Here is a 12,665-nt window from a genome sequence, read left to right as displayed (position 1 = left end):
AAGAAAGGCAAGCACAGCCTTTTTGTCCTTGGGAGCAACCTGCTGAGCTCTGCCAACAGCTCATGTCACCAACACAGCTTCCCTGGATCATGGGATGGAGCTCAATAAACAGTTCATGAGGCTCCCTGAGATGCCATTGCTTGTGACTTTTCCATGTCTTCTGTACAAACCGTATCTCACATTCAAAGCAAGTGTTTAGTGAAAGCCTCGTGTGGGACAATGATCTCCCATCAAATTCCAGCACTTCTTAGGACACCAAAGATAGATTCTTGCTGTGAGGGAAAAATGTAACCTTCAGTATTTGGTCTGAGTGTGTGCTGCTCTCCTTAGGCCAGGGTGAAGTCACTGGCAAACCTTGCTGCCAGGGCAGTCTGTAGCCCTTCATTGCCCCATGGGACCACCCCCAGTCAGTGCTGGTTCTGCCCATGGACACAGATTTAGACCCTCACACTCTGGTGCCCACACTGGACCCAGTTATCTGCACCCCCTTGCAGAAGTCAAACACCTCAAGGGCCCTCAAAACCAAACAACACAGTCTATGCCTTGGGAATGCCCATCTTTCCTTCTGGACTGTAGAGGCAGTTAAAAGGTAACCAGCTTGTGGCAGGTGTTTTACACAGGGCGAGCTGTACCCCAGTTTCTGTGTGCAGAGCCTTCTCTGTGACTGCTTACAACGCTGAAGAGCTGTGCAAGAACTTGGCCCTTTCCCAGAGGAAGAGACGGATCTTTATGGAATAGGTGAGCTAAGGGAGGTCAGAGACTGTCCAAAAATAAAAACAGATTTGTGGCTCACCCAAGAATGGTTCTCTACTGTCCTAGTGTCCTGGGCATTAGAGCCCCTTGCCTTCAACTGAGGCAATTTACACACAACATCACATCACCAACTGGGATCAGAGACAGCAAAGCCTTCTGGAATCACATACCCCACCCTGCCAAGGTCACAGCAGCCTCCCCATCCAGCTGTAAAATATCCCAAGTGAGGATGCTCCATCACTTCCCTTCACAGCTCCCACGTGTGCCAAATCATTTGAATCATTTCACCGCGACTTCCAGCACGACCAGACCAGGGGGTGTTCCACATCCACACTGGAAGGGGATTCTTACAGTCAGATGGCTGTGTATTCCAGACCCACATTCCCTGCTGCTTCTGCCTATTTCATAGCCCATCCTAGCAAACAAATAATTTGCCAGTCTGAGGGAGCAGTCAGCTGTCAACCAGGCCAGCGAGGATAAAAAGGAGATGGTACAAATTCCCTTGGAGCATATCTTGGAAGGTGATGGTGATTTCCAGTGTGGTGGGTGTAAGATTCATCATCTACTGGGATGCAAGAAGTTCTGAAAACATGCACGTTTCACTGCCATAGCTCTCCCTCTATTTATCTGGAGGAGCAGCACTTGGGAACACAGATTTCCTGATCCCATGGCCTTCCAGAGAGCCGGGCACAGTCCAGGGGATCCCACTCCGCTGCAGAAGGTCCATGCTGCAACTGACAGCTTCTCCTTTGCCTCCTGCACTGAGCACTGCTGATAGACCATCACAGAGGGGATCAGGGACTATTTGGTGATAATTTTGTGCAAGGAGAAAAGGTCTCCAATTTGGTTTTCATGCTGACAGGCCCAAAAGGCTGTGACCCAGCCATGCCACTCGCTGCCCTGAGTGTGGGAGCTGAGCTCTTCCCTGGCAGGTCATGCAACCTCCCTGAGACACAGACTTCATTGTGGACCATGCTGAGCTTACAAACTTCCTGAAGTTTGGCCCATTCTTAAGCCACAGAGCAAGGAGGAAAAGTTTATCCAACCTTGTTTGTTCAGGGCATGCTGTCAAAAACCGTGAAGACAGGCAAGTGCAAGTGCTGGCCATTTCCAGGAGCAGCACAAGCTCGACTGTTGTTATTTCAGCCACCAAATATTCACCCAAATCAGTATGTCCTTAGGCATGGATGCATGACTTGACTCCCATAAATATCTCTGTGAACTTCCAAAGCCTGTTGCAAACCATCTGAAGAAATGTAGTGGACAGTGTCACAGTAATGCTGAACATCCCTGCAGCAAGAGGGAAAGCAGCCTCTGAGGCAGTGCTGCAGCTTGGCAGATGCCAACTCAGGGTTTGCACCTTTCCCTTACAACCAACAGTGCTTAAAAACAGGGCTGGAGGAGTCCCTGGTACCATACAAACCACCACCACTTAGCTGCTTCTTTCCTTGGAATCTGGTGGGGCAGTGTCTCACCCCAGCTGCATTTCTGTCCTCTTCCTTTGCTGGAGTCCTGAGCTCTGAGTGCCACCACCCTCGATGTACAGGAATTAATTTTTCATGAATATTATCAGTTTTCAAGGGAATGGCTTTGCTAACACTTTAGAAGAACATTTATGATACAAAGAGTGGTGGCTGGAGCACTGAAGAGACAGTCTTGGCCTCACAGCCCCAGCATCCTCGTTTCCTGCCTGCATCAGCTTGAATGGCTGTACCAGCCAGGGAGCAGCCAAACACACTGGTCTTGTGGTACCAAGCTGTGCTGACACCACCAGCTCCCCCAGCTGAGACACAGCCTTTCTTTCAGCAACCCTGCTCCCTCCTGTGGTACCCCATGATGAGAATCCCCCTGGATGATGTGAGACATGTCAGACACATTCCAGTGATTTTACTTGCAAACTTCTTCTGTTAGAAAACACTACTCCTCCCTTCTATGCCAGCACCAAGTGCCTTTACTGATAGCAGCTTCCAGAAACGTCCTCTGCAGTGGGGCTGTGGCACTGGTGCACACAAGACTTCCTGCTGTCAGTCACAGCTGCCTCTGGTGACCCAAGCTCTGAGCACTGCCCGTGACTTGCAGTCGTGAGTCATCCTCCTCTCTAGGACCTGCACTCAGAGCTTTAGGAAGCTAAGAGGACAGCTTGAGCCTTGCCTGGCCTAGTGATGCACAGAAAAGACATGTTCAGATCTTCTCTCCACCCCAGGAGTAGGCAGGTCTGGCCATCTGCTTCAGTCTCTGTGGGTGCTTTGAGATCAGTGTTCAGCAGACAATCAGTGTGGGCTGGACTTTTATCACCTGCACCAGAGCATCCCCCACACTGGGGCATTGCCAGAGCACTCCCACCACCATCCTCTGCTTGGACAATTGGCTTTACCAGCACAGGGGGCTGAGCAGCACGAGGAGGGAGGAGAGTGCTCTCCTGGCAGGGTTCAGGACTAGGACAGGCAGGCAAAGTCATGACTGACTTGACCCAGTGTTGGGGACAGTGTTTCCAAGAAGGAGGATGGATCAGAGCCTGTCCCTTCCCACCAACACTTATGTAGTGGCCAGAGCAGGTTCTCTGGAAACTCTGAGGCTGCACGGGGCTGTCTCAGCATTCAGCTTGTTCTTGCAGCTGAGTCGAGCTGCCCAGGTGAGCAGATACAGATCTATTGCTGCTTCTCGACTTCTGACCCAGCATCTGCCCCTTTCTCTGGTGGATCCTCTGGCAGTGAGACTGACTGAGGCACAGTCCCTCCTGCCTCAGCTTTAGTTTTCTTACGTGGTTTCAAGTGAAATCCCAATAATTCACAGAATCACAGAACTGTAGTTGGAAAAGACTTTTAAGATCATCCAGTCCAACCTTTAACCCAGTACTGCCAAGCCCACCACTAAACCATGCCCCCAAGTACCACATCTATTTTAACTGCTGTTTTCCTCCCTGCCCAGGCTGCACCAGCACCTTTGCTGTGATTGGGAACCACGTTCACAAACAATGCAATTGCTGTTCTCTCATCCGAAATGAGTCACTGCTGCTGCCAGAACTCGTGGTGGGGCAGTTACCTGCTGCTCCCCACACTTTCTGTGCTGCACCAGCCAGTGCCTCTGGGGACTGACAGAGGCACCACCTTATGCCAGCTGGACCCAAGTGCACGACCGTGATGGGAGTCAGCAGTCTGACAAACTGCTGAAGCTGACACTGCCACTAAAAAAGCAGCAGCAAGTCACTGTCCCCTCTGCCAGCCACCCCAGCAGCTCATTCCTGCCCTCTGTGGCTCAGAGCTGGGGTTTGGGGAGGGCAGGTGCAGATCAGTGATGCACAGGATGGGGACATCTCTGCCGGGGACAGGGGGGAGTTGGCAACAAACTGGGAATGGGGAGGAGGGATCCTGTTTGCAACAGCAGCAGTTTCATTGCCTGTCAAACAGCAACTGAGCCAATGTGAAACAGGGGTTTGGCCATGGCCATGGCTGGCAGAAACAGCCCTGGAATCATAGAATATCTGGAGTTGGAAGAGACTCAGAGGGATTATCGAGTCCAGTTCCTGGCCCTGTTTTGGACCCAGCCTCCTTCCAAAGGCAGGACTGCTGCAGGCTTTGAGACTGGCTTTACATCCAGTGTCTGAGGCAGTGTGTGAGCGTGGTGGGGGACAGCAGCTTGCCCCATGGGTCCTTTGGTCCTTTGACTGTCCCAAGGTCCCAGCAGGGCCGGAGCAGAGCTGGCATGCTGGCAGGGTGCAGTCACGTTGCTTGTGGCCTTCTCAGGGCTGTGTCTGCGTCTCTACAGCTGTGTCAGGAGCAGGAGCAGAATCCACAGCAGGGTGCCCCACGGGCGGGGCTGCGAGCAGGGGGCTCTGTTCCAGCTGGGTAGCAGGCTGGCATCAAATCCCTGATGTAGGAGCTGGATGTGGCTGAACATGGAGTCACTCTGAGCTGGGTGACAGGCCAGCCAACCTCCTGGGTGCTGACACCAGCAGAGCACCATAGGACTTGTCTGTTGGGAGCTGCTGTTTTGCAGAACACCAGGCCAGGCTCTGTCCTGAGCCCCTCCAGGGCTCTGTGCTCTGCTGACAGCCATGAGCCACGAAGGGATTTCTTTTCATCACCAGGCTTATGTTAGGCTCTGACAACACGGCCCCTGTGGGAACCACGTGAGCAGAGATGAACCTCAGGCAGCTGGACATGGCACTGCTCAGCCAGGACAGCCATGGAAAACCCCGGTCCATCCTGTCCCAGGTGGGTGCTGCTTTATCTGTTCCTGTGATGTCACTTCAGAGGTGGGAGCATTTTACCTTCTCCCAGGCAGATGTGCTACAAATGTGTGTGTTACCTGGGGGATTGCCCTGAAAATCTTGTCTACACTGGACAGAACTACATTTATAACCACAAGTCTGGGTCTTCAGAAGCCTTGGAAGAGACACAGGACCACAGCTGGCTAGCAAGGAGCCCAGACCACCAAATGGGCACTTTAAAGGCCAGTCTTCGCGAGCGAAGATCCGGGGAAGGTCTTTCCACCTTCCAGCCTGCGCATTGGATTTTTTAGGTGAGACACAGTGTGCGCGGAACTGAGCCCACCCTTTAATCCTAAGGTTCATCTGCCGGGGCCAAGCGAGCTTGGACGGTGGCAGCGAGGTCCTTAGGATGTAGGTGGGTTGCCTTTAAGGGCTAACGAGCCCCACCTGCCCGGGAGTGGCCCTGACCGGGAATCGAACCCGGGTCTCGGCAGTGATAGCGCCGCGCCTTTACCACTAGACCACCAGGGGACTCCAAATGGGCACTACCAGCTGTGAAATCCCTCTGAGGGCTTTCTCCATCATAATGTGCAACCCTGACCTCACCATGGTCCTGAAAACGGGCCCTCACCTTGGAGTCTTCCCTCCAGCACTCCCTGAGCAGCCCAAACAGACGTCCCTGAAGCACAGTGCGATAGTTTCAATCTGTGCTACAACACACACCTGACTTGACAGAGAAACATGAGACTGTCTACTGAAATAATGAGGTATAAGATGCCAGAAAAACAAAACCAAGCACAAATCCATCTACATCAAGTCAGTGTTTTACAAAAACTTCACAAAACAGTCTCATCAGTTACAACAAGGCCATGGTTTGAACACACACACTGACAGTGACCTGCATGAGTTCACAATCTGAGAGGAAACACAGGCTCATGTTTTATCTTTGGACGCCAGGAAAACAAAAATAAAGGTTCTGCCAAAATGCCTGACCTAACACCCTACGAAGACCTACTGTCTTCTGCCTCTATTGACCTGTTGATTTTGTTCCAAATCACTCTAGCCACCAGAGGCAGACAGAATGAATTCCTCTCCCATCTCAGCTTCATTCAAGCCCTATGAGTAAGAATGAATCCAGACCAGGCTTCTCTGCAAACCCACCCCTCTGTGTCCTCAGTTAGGCCTTGGTACCCCATGCCAAGCCATACAGAGCCTTATTTATAGTGTCAAACTTTCACTTCTCACCAATTATCTAAACTACCACTGAGGTTAGGCAGATATTGTTAGGTTGATAAGGTTAGGCCTTGTAAGCTCTTTCCATACCACTGTAAGAAAAGGTCAGGGTTAAGGTTAGATCCACATTTATCAGTTTTGTCTGATGCTGCTGAAGAATAATTGGTTTGTACTCAAAGCATATCACATAAATTATTGTCTCTGGAAAGAGTTAAATGTGTTTCTGGAACAGCACTTGGATGTCCTAGCTGATTTAGTGCAATCCCATTGATAGCTGGAGCACATGGGATAACATGACAGACTTGAAGAATCATCATTCCCGCAAAATTTGTCAGGATGACCTCAGATCAGAATATTTATCTTTGGCATAACAGACAAAATAAACAGGCACACAAATCCTCAAGGAAGGGGAAGGGGACCCTGCAGGACTGCAGCATGGAGGTGTTTTTCCCTCTCTCTGGAGTGGTTCCTGGTGCCCAGCCCTGGAGTAGCTGCTGTTTCTCCACATGGCAGAGCTTTGCTGGTCCTTCACTTGGACCACTGGTGAGACAAGAAGAGGAGAAACCACCATGGGACTCCAGGGAGGATTGCTGTGCACGCTGTGAAAAGCCACTGCTTTTCCACCACCACAGCAGTCTTTCCTGGACAAACTTTCTTTTCCTTGCTACTGATGCTGCCAGATGGCAGTGAGAGACCAGAGAGCTGATGCTCGAGCCACACCTACGTCTCAACACCTTCTAGTTGCCACCTCCTCACTCCACTTTCTCCCTGATGCATGACACAGAGATTAAAGGGGTTCTGGGATGAGGAAACAAGTGATGTATCTCCAGAACCATTTAACACACTCACATAGCTCAGCATGTGCAGGCCATGGAGAGAGAGCAAAAGTTTAGTTACTAAGATTTATTTCAGCCCTCATTAATATTGTCCTGGAATCCTTCAAAAGGGATTCAGACTCATCATGAGTCACGGAGCACAGTTAATCCTTCCCAAACTTGGGGAGCAAACAAAGCCTCACACCTGCCTGCACGAGACCACTTCCAAAGCGATGGTGCATTGTCAAGCTTGGCTCCTTGGGGCTTGGAATTTTGGGGGCCGATCCCTCCCAGCTCTGTGCGAGCTACAGAGCTCCCTGAAACTGCTGCTGTCCCGTGTGACAGCCCCTGAGCCAGGCAGGATGGTGTGGGGCAGGGTGACAGGTTGTTAGAGACTTTCATCGCTCTGGAGGATGGTAAATCAGAGCTCTGCACCTCTCGCCATCCTTGGGGCTCTACAGCTGACAAAGCCTGCACACGGAGCAGGGACACCAGAGCAAACTCTGTCCCATAGAGACTTTGCACATAAAAGAGATTTCATTAAATGTTAGCTTTTTCATCTCTGTTCCCCATGTTATTAAAAATCCAGCACAAACTGAAAGTGGCATTACTGATTTATTTGTGTTCCTCAGCATCCTGCTCTCCTCCCCTGTCCCACACACTGTGACAGCCAGAGTTGTCCTTTGGCCACATCCCACGTCACCTGTAGTGGTCCCAGACATGGGGACAGTGAGGTGCAGACATGCCTTTGGCATTCTGGCAAGCCCAGCTACAACAAAATAAATAGGCAGTTGTGGGAACAAGTAATGAATAAGAATGCCCCACAAATTGACTGTCCTAGAAATGCTGAAAGGCACGAGAATTTATAGACCCACAAAGTTTACTTTTCCTGGAGAATCATTTGAAAAATATGTTTAGAGAGCCCACTGTTGGTTCCATAATAAAGCCAGCTTACAAATAAACCAGAAATGAGCTTTAAAAACAACCCTGGTTCATTTGAAAAGAATGCAGGGACAATGCACAGCCCATCCTCTGCTCCTCAGGGAGGTGGCAGTGTTGCTTTGTACATGCTGGAGGAATTGTTACAGACAGAGATTTTTTTCAAATGAACAGCAGTGTACCATAATATACCAACAAAATTTAAGGAATGACTTAATCTAATGAAATGTAAGATCAGAGCGATATGGAAACCACACCAAAGACCTGGACTCAAGCTTTGTATAATTGAGCCAGACTAGGACACTTGTGTTTGCACACACACTCTGGGGTTTTCAACCAACTGCCAACTTTGTATTTGCTGAGAAAACAAAGTTTAAATTGACCACCCAGCTATCTAAGAGATCCTGATAACACCACTCATGTCTCCCGTCAGTATCATAAATCTCCAGTTTCATTATCTACAATGCAGAAGGAGGCAAAAACACACACGGCGTGGGTGACACGCCAGGGCGGGTGCGTGTTCCAACGGGACTGCCCTGTCCGGGTTTAAAGCACCCCGTACATGCAGCTGATTTGTCCGAACATCCTCACAGAGAATATTCCCAGGGAGATCTTCACCTCTGGGAAGGTCAGAGAAAGCCCCTCGGGAACGTTTTTTGACATTTCTGTTCAAACTGCAGTATGTTATTAAAAAAACCTGCAAGTCAAGATACCCACTCCCAAACAGAGCATACTTACTGTAGACACAGCCAGTGACTAAAGGCATGAACATCCTGCAGAGGGGCTGATCAAGAAGCGACTGTCCCATAGTTCACCTTCACTCACCTTCACTCAGGCGGAGCGTCCTCGGAGGAGCCCCCGAGCGGAGCTTCCCCGGGCTCACGAGCCGGAGGCATGTTTTACTGCACACCCTCCGGGAGCGGCAATCAATTGTGTGCCTCTGGTTTTATTTCTCTGATGATGTCACTTTAAATACTTTTCATGTTCCATTTGTTATTTTTACTTCTAAAAATGACGCATTTCTTCAAATTCATTTTTCTCCAATTAGTCACAACCTAATGGAACCAGCCGGGCCGCCTGCCTGTCAGAGACAGTGCCGGGCCCGTCCGCCCCGCGACTGTCACAGACAGACCCGCCAGAGCACCTGGAATACACGCACCTCGGCACCTTGTTTATCCCCGATGCCCTTTTGGCTTCCTGCCCAAATCTTTTGCAGCAGGGCCAGAGCAGGAGCACCGGGAACTGCAATTTTACCAGAAAGAAACACAGCCATAAATCAAAGACAATGAAAAACCAGGAGGAAGAAAGCAACAGAGAGGAAGATGCGTCTCTCCACTGGAACAGTCTCTGCAAGAGCAAAGCCGTGACAGCTCTACAACCCCTCGAATCTTTGCTCGCATGCTGCTTCCGAACATTTAATGCAAAACAGTCCGTGGCTACGACTTGCCAGAGAGAGAAGGTTTAAGAGAAATCTCAAGGTTTTCCCTACCTGATCTGAACTTGCTCCGAATCAGCAAAGAGTGCTCAGACCCCAGGAGTGTCATGGTGACTCAGGGACCAGATCCAGACGCCCCTCACTTAAACCATTAACTTCCTCCACAGGGAAAAGCCGACCAGACCGCGGCTGGCGCTCAGGATTCATCCAGCTCTCCTGGACTCCTTGGGTGCTTTTACAGCCGGCTGGCAAGAAGCAGCAAGTGGCTTTGTAAGATTTGGTCCCATCCAGCACTGACCCTCCACAGACACCAACTGCTCCCCCTGTGCTGTGTTGAACTAATTAACGTGGAGACAGCGGGAGCCTCCTCCCGCCCGGAGTTTACTACCAGCAGCTGGGTGTCCTGGCTGATGTCATCGTCTAGCGGGGAGCAGCGACTATCGGAAAGGGTCTTAGCAAAGACAGAAGTTTGATATCTGATCCTAATTACTACCGGCCGTACGCAGCCAATCCGGGCGCTCCCCGTCTCAGCCGACTTTGGGAGCCGCTGGAAGTATCAACAGAGCGGGGCTTAACTCTTTGCAGCGTGGTGCGGCCCGGGGGCCGTGTGTCCCAAAGCGAAGGGCTGGGCTCAGCCCCAGTGTCCTGGGGGAGGGGACGGCTGGGTGAAGTTCCTTCCCCCCGAGTGCCACCTTGGACACCCTTCTCGTCAGGGAGCCAGAGGACGTGGCTGCTCGGCAAACGGAGCCCCCTGGCCCGCACGGAGGGCTGTGCCCCGGGCTCACAGACCATCGGCAGTGCGGGAGGGGGGCTCAAGTGTTTCACAGTCACAGAACGTGCTGAGCTGGAAGGGACATACAAGGATCATCCAGTCCAGCTCCTGGCCCTGCACAGGCCCATCCCCAAGAGTCCCCCCCTGTGCCCCAGAGGATCATCCAAACCCTCCTGGAGCTCTGGCAGCCTTGGGGCTGTGCCCACTGCCCTGGGGAGCCTGTTCAGTGCCCAACCAGCCTGTGGGGGAAGAACCTTTTGCTGAGATCCAACCAAAACCCTCGTGCAGCACAGCTGTGCCCAGAGCTGCGCTGCTCAGTGCTCACCTCTCTCAGTGCGCAGCTCTACCCGTGGGATTATCCACCTGAGCAGCTCACATGTGCTGTGGTCAGGAGGCAGATGCTGCAGACATCCAGAACATATCCCCTTGTGCTGTGGCACACAGACACTCAGGATATATGAGGCAGGGCTAAACCTTGGCTCAAAGTTTCCCGTGTCACAGCAGAGCACAGCAATCCTGAGGAGGGTGGGAGCAATGGTGAACACAGCTGCAGTAGAGGATCCTTCCCCACCTACCAAACGTGCTCTCAGAGAAGAAAAGCTTCTTGCAAACATACAAAATAAAGAGAAACAGATCCTTTGGGACTTCCCTTCCCCAAGCCCCTGGCTGGTTCACTTTAAGTAGTAGAAGAAAATGAACTGGGGTCACCTTTTACTGTGTAGCACAAGTGGTACAAGCCAAGCTAAGTTAAGGACAAGTCTCAGCTTCCCTGACACATGGATCTCACCTGGGAAGCTGCCTAAATTCCCTCTAGATCAAAAATACCCACCCAAAAACTCCTTCAGAACTGGTTTGAGGTTTTGTTGTAAGTGGGATTTTCTCTCTTTTATTTTTTTTTAAATTTTAATTTATTTTAATCCTGTGGTTTCTGTGAAGTACTCTTACACAGTCTGGGGGAGTGATCAGCATTTCAGGGCTTTTAGATGTATGACCCAGAAGCTCTGATTCCATCAGTGCTCCCCACACAATGGAGAACTCATGTAGTCCCTCATGTATCATGTCCACATGATACAACCATAAAAGCACAGAATCATTTAGATTGGAAAAGCCCTCTAAGATCATCAAGTCCAACCCTCATCCCAGCACTGTCAAACCCACCACTAACCATGTCTCTAAGCACCAAATCTGCACATTTATTAAACACTTCCAGGAATGGTGATTCCACCACTCCCCTGGGTGGCTTGTTCCAGTGCCTGACTCCTCTTTCAGTGAAGAAATGCTTCCTAAACCCTGGAACAATTTCAGACTATTTCATCTTGTCCTATTGCTTGTTACCTGACAGCTGAGGTTGATGAGGCTGTCCTGAGCTGAGCCCCCTCCCTGCCATGGGCTGGACTTGTGATTTCCTGGTCATGCTATGTCTGATGAAGTGGATATTCCTTAGTGACTGACGGGGGAGAGGTGATTCAAATAAATTTATCTCCAAGCATTGAGCTGAGCCAGTAACAGAATTTACTGCAGGGTGACCACAGGTCCTGTTCCTTACTAATTTTTCCTAATGTCTAATCCACTGTATTTGAAATGTCTTGTCTAATGGACTTACCCTTTCAGTCAGTGCTGTCCTCAAACAGAAACCATCATTTAGCAGAACCACACCATGAGCAGCTCAAGGACAAGAGCTAAAGGACAGTCTCAAACTGCAGTTTCTTGTATGTTTTTGCTTTGCAAACTCCTGTTTGATTTACTGCTCCTGCTGGCCAAAGCCCCACTCAGGTACCCTGCTCCCTTTGGAGCCTGATGGTTCCTAGTGTCTTTTCCATCGTGTGTGAGCTGGAGCTGCCTGAGGGGTCTCTGGCCGTGCAGCCCCTCGTGTGCCTCTCTCCCCCTGGGCCTCTGCCCCCTCAGGACTCTGCAGATGTGATGGACGAGTTTTTCACTCCAGTGCTGTGTCTTCCTGTGGGGATGAGCTCTTCTACTTCAGACCCCTCTTGCTGTTGCTGCAGTGATTCCTGTTCTTGACCTTTTCTGCCTGCACATCACCATCTCTGGTTTCTGAGTTCAGTGGAAGAGGAACAGAGTGCAAGGGGACATTCCATGGTGTGATGCTGCTTGGGATGCATCTCCCTGAGACAGCAAAAGGCCTTCAGCAGGGATGGATTAGGACCAGCAAGGACAGATGAGCGGCCCAAGGTGCACAGCATCTCACGTGCTACTCTCACCCTGCAGGTGACCCTCTGCCCCTTCAGGACTATCTGCAGGCACAAGGGATGGGTACAGGAGCTCTAGGCTGATGCCAGGCACTTGGAGGAGGCTGACAGGGCAGCCTGATCCCCTCTGCCAGACCCTCTGCTGAAGGGGTTTCTCCCATCATCTCCACCGTGGGCACCTTTTCTGTCCTGAGGCTCACGCACAGAAGAGGGTTTGTCCAAAGACGTCGAGGGCACAGACAATGCAGGGCCTCTGGGCCCCTAAAGCCCCTCAGTATCCAAGTTTTCCCCTTCCATGGAC

At 51.0% G+C, this 12,665-nt stretch overlaps 1 protein-coding gene across 4 annotated transcripts in view; it reads right to left on the bottom strand.

The window, feature by feature from the left end:
- MYOCD (myocardin) overlaps positions 1-12,665 on the bottom strand; it is a 106,244-nt gene that overhangs the window by 26,627 nt on the left and 66,952 nt on the right. For 2 of the 4 annotated variants that reach the window (XM_050319533.1, XM_050319535.1), the window contains exon 1: positions 8,689-8,765. The exons of 1 other annotated variant lie outside the window; for it this stretch is intronic. The gene's annotated coding sequence lies outside the window, so the exon portion shown is untranslated. Of the gene's footprint in view, positions 1-8,688; positions 8,766-9,439; positions 9,501-12,665 lie in introns of those variants that run through there. One more of the 4 variants, XM_050319534.1, reaches the window with a different exon arrangement.

The sequence above is a fragment of the Myiozetetes cayanensis genome, unplaced genomic scaffold, assembly GCF_022539395.1.
Source record: "Myiozetetes cayanensis isolate MyiCay16 unplaced genomic scaffold, myiCay2020 scf22, whole genome shotgun sequence".
In the NCBI taxonomy this organism is placed as follows: domain Eukaryota; kingdom Metazoa; phylum Chordata; class Aves; order Passeriformes; family Tyrannidae; genus Myiozetetes; species Myiozetetes cayanensis.
The sequence above is the reverse complement of the archived record's forward strand: the minus strand, read 5'-3'. Positions and strand labels throughout refer to the sequence as shown.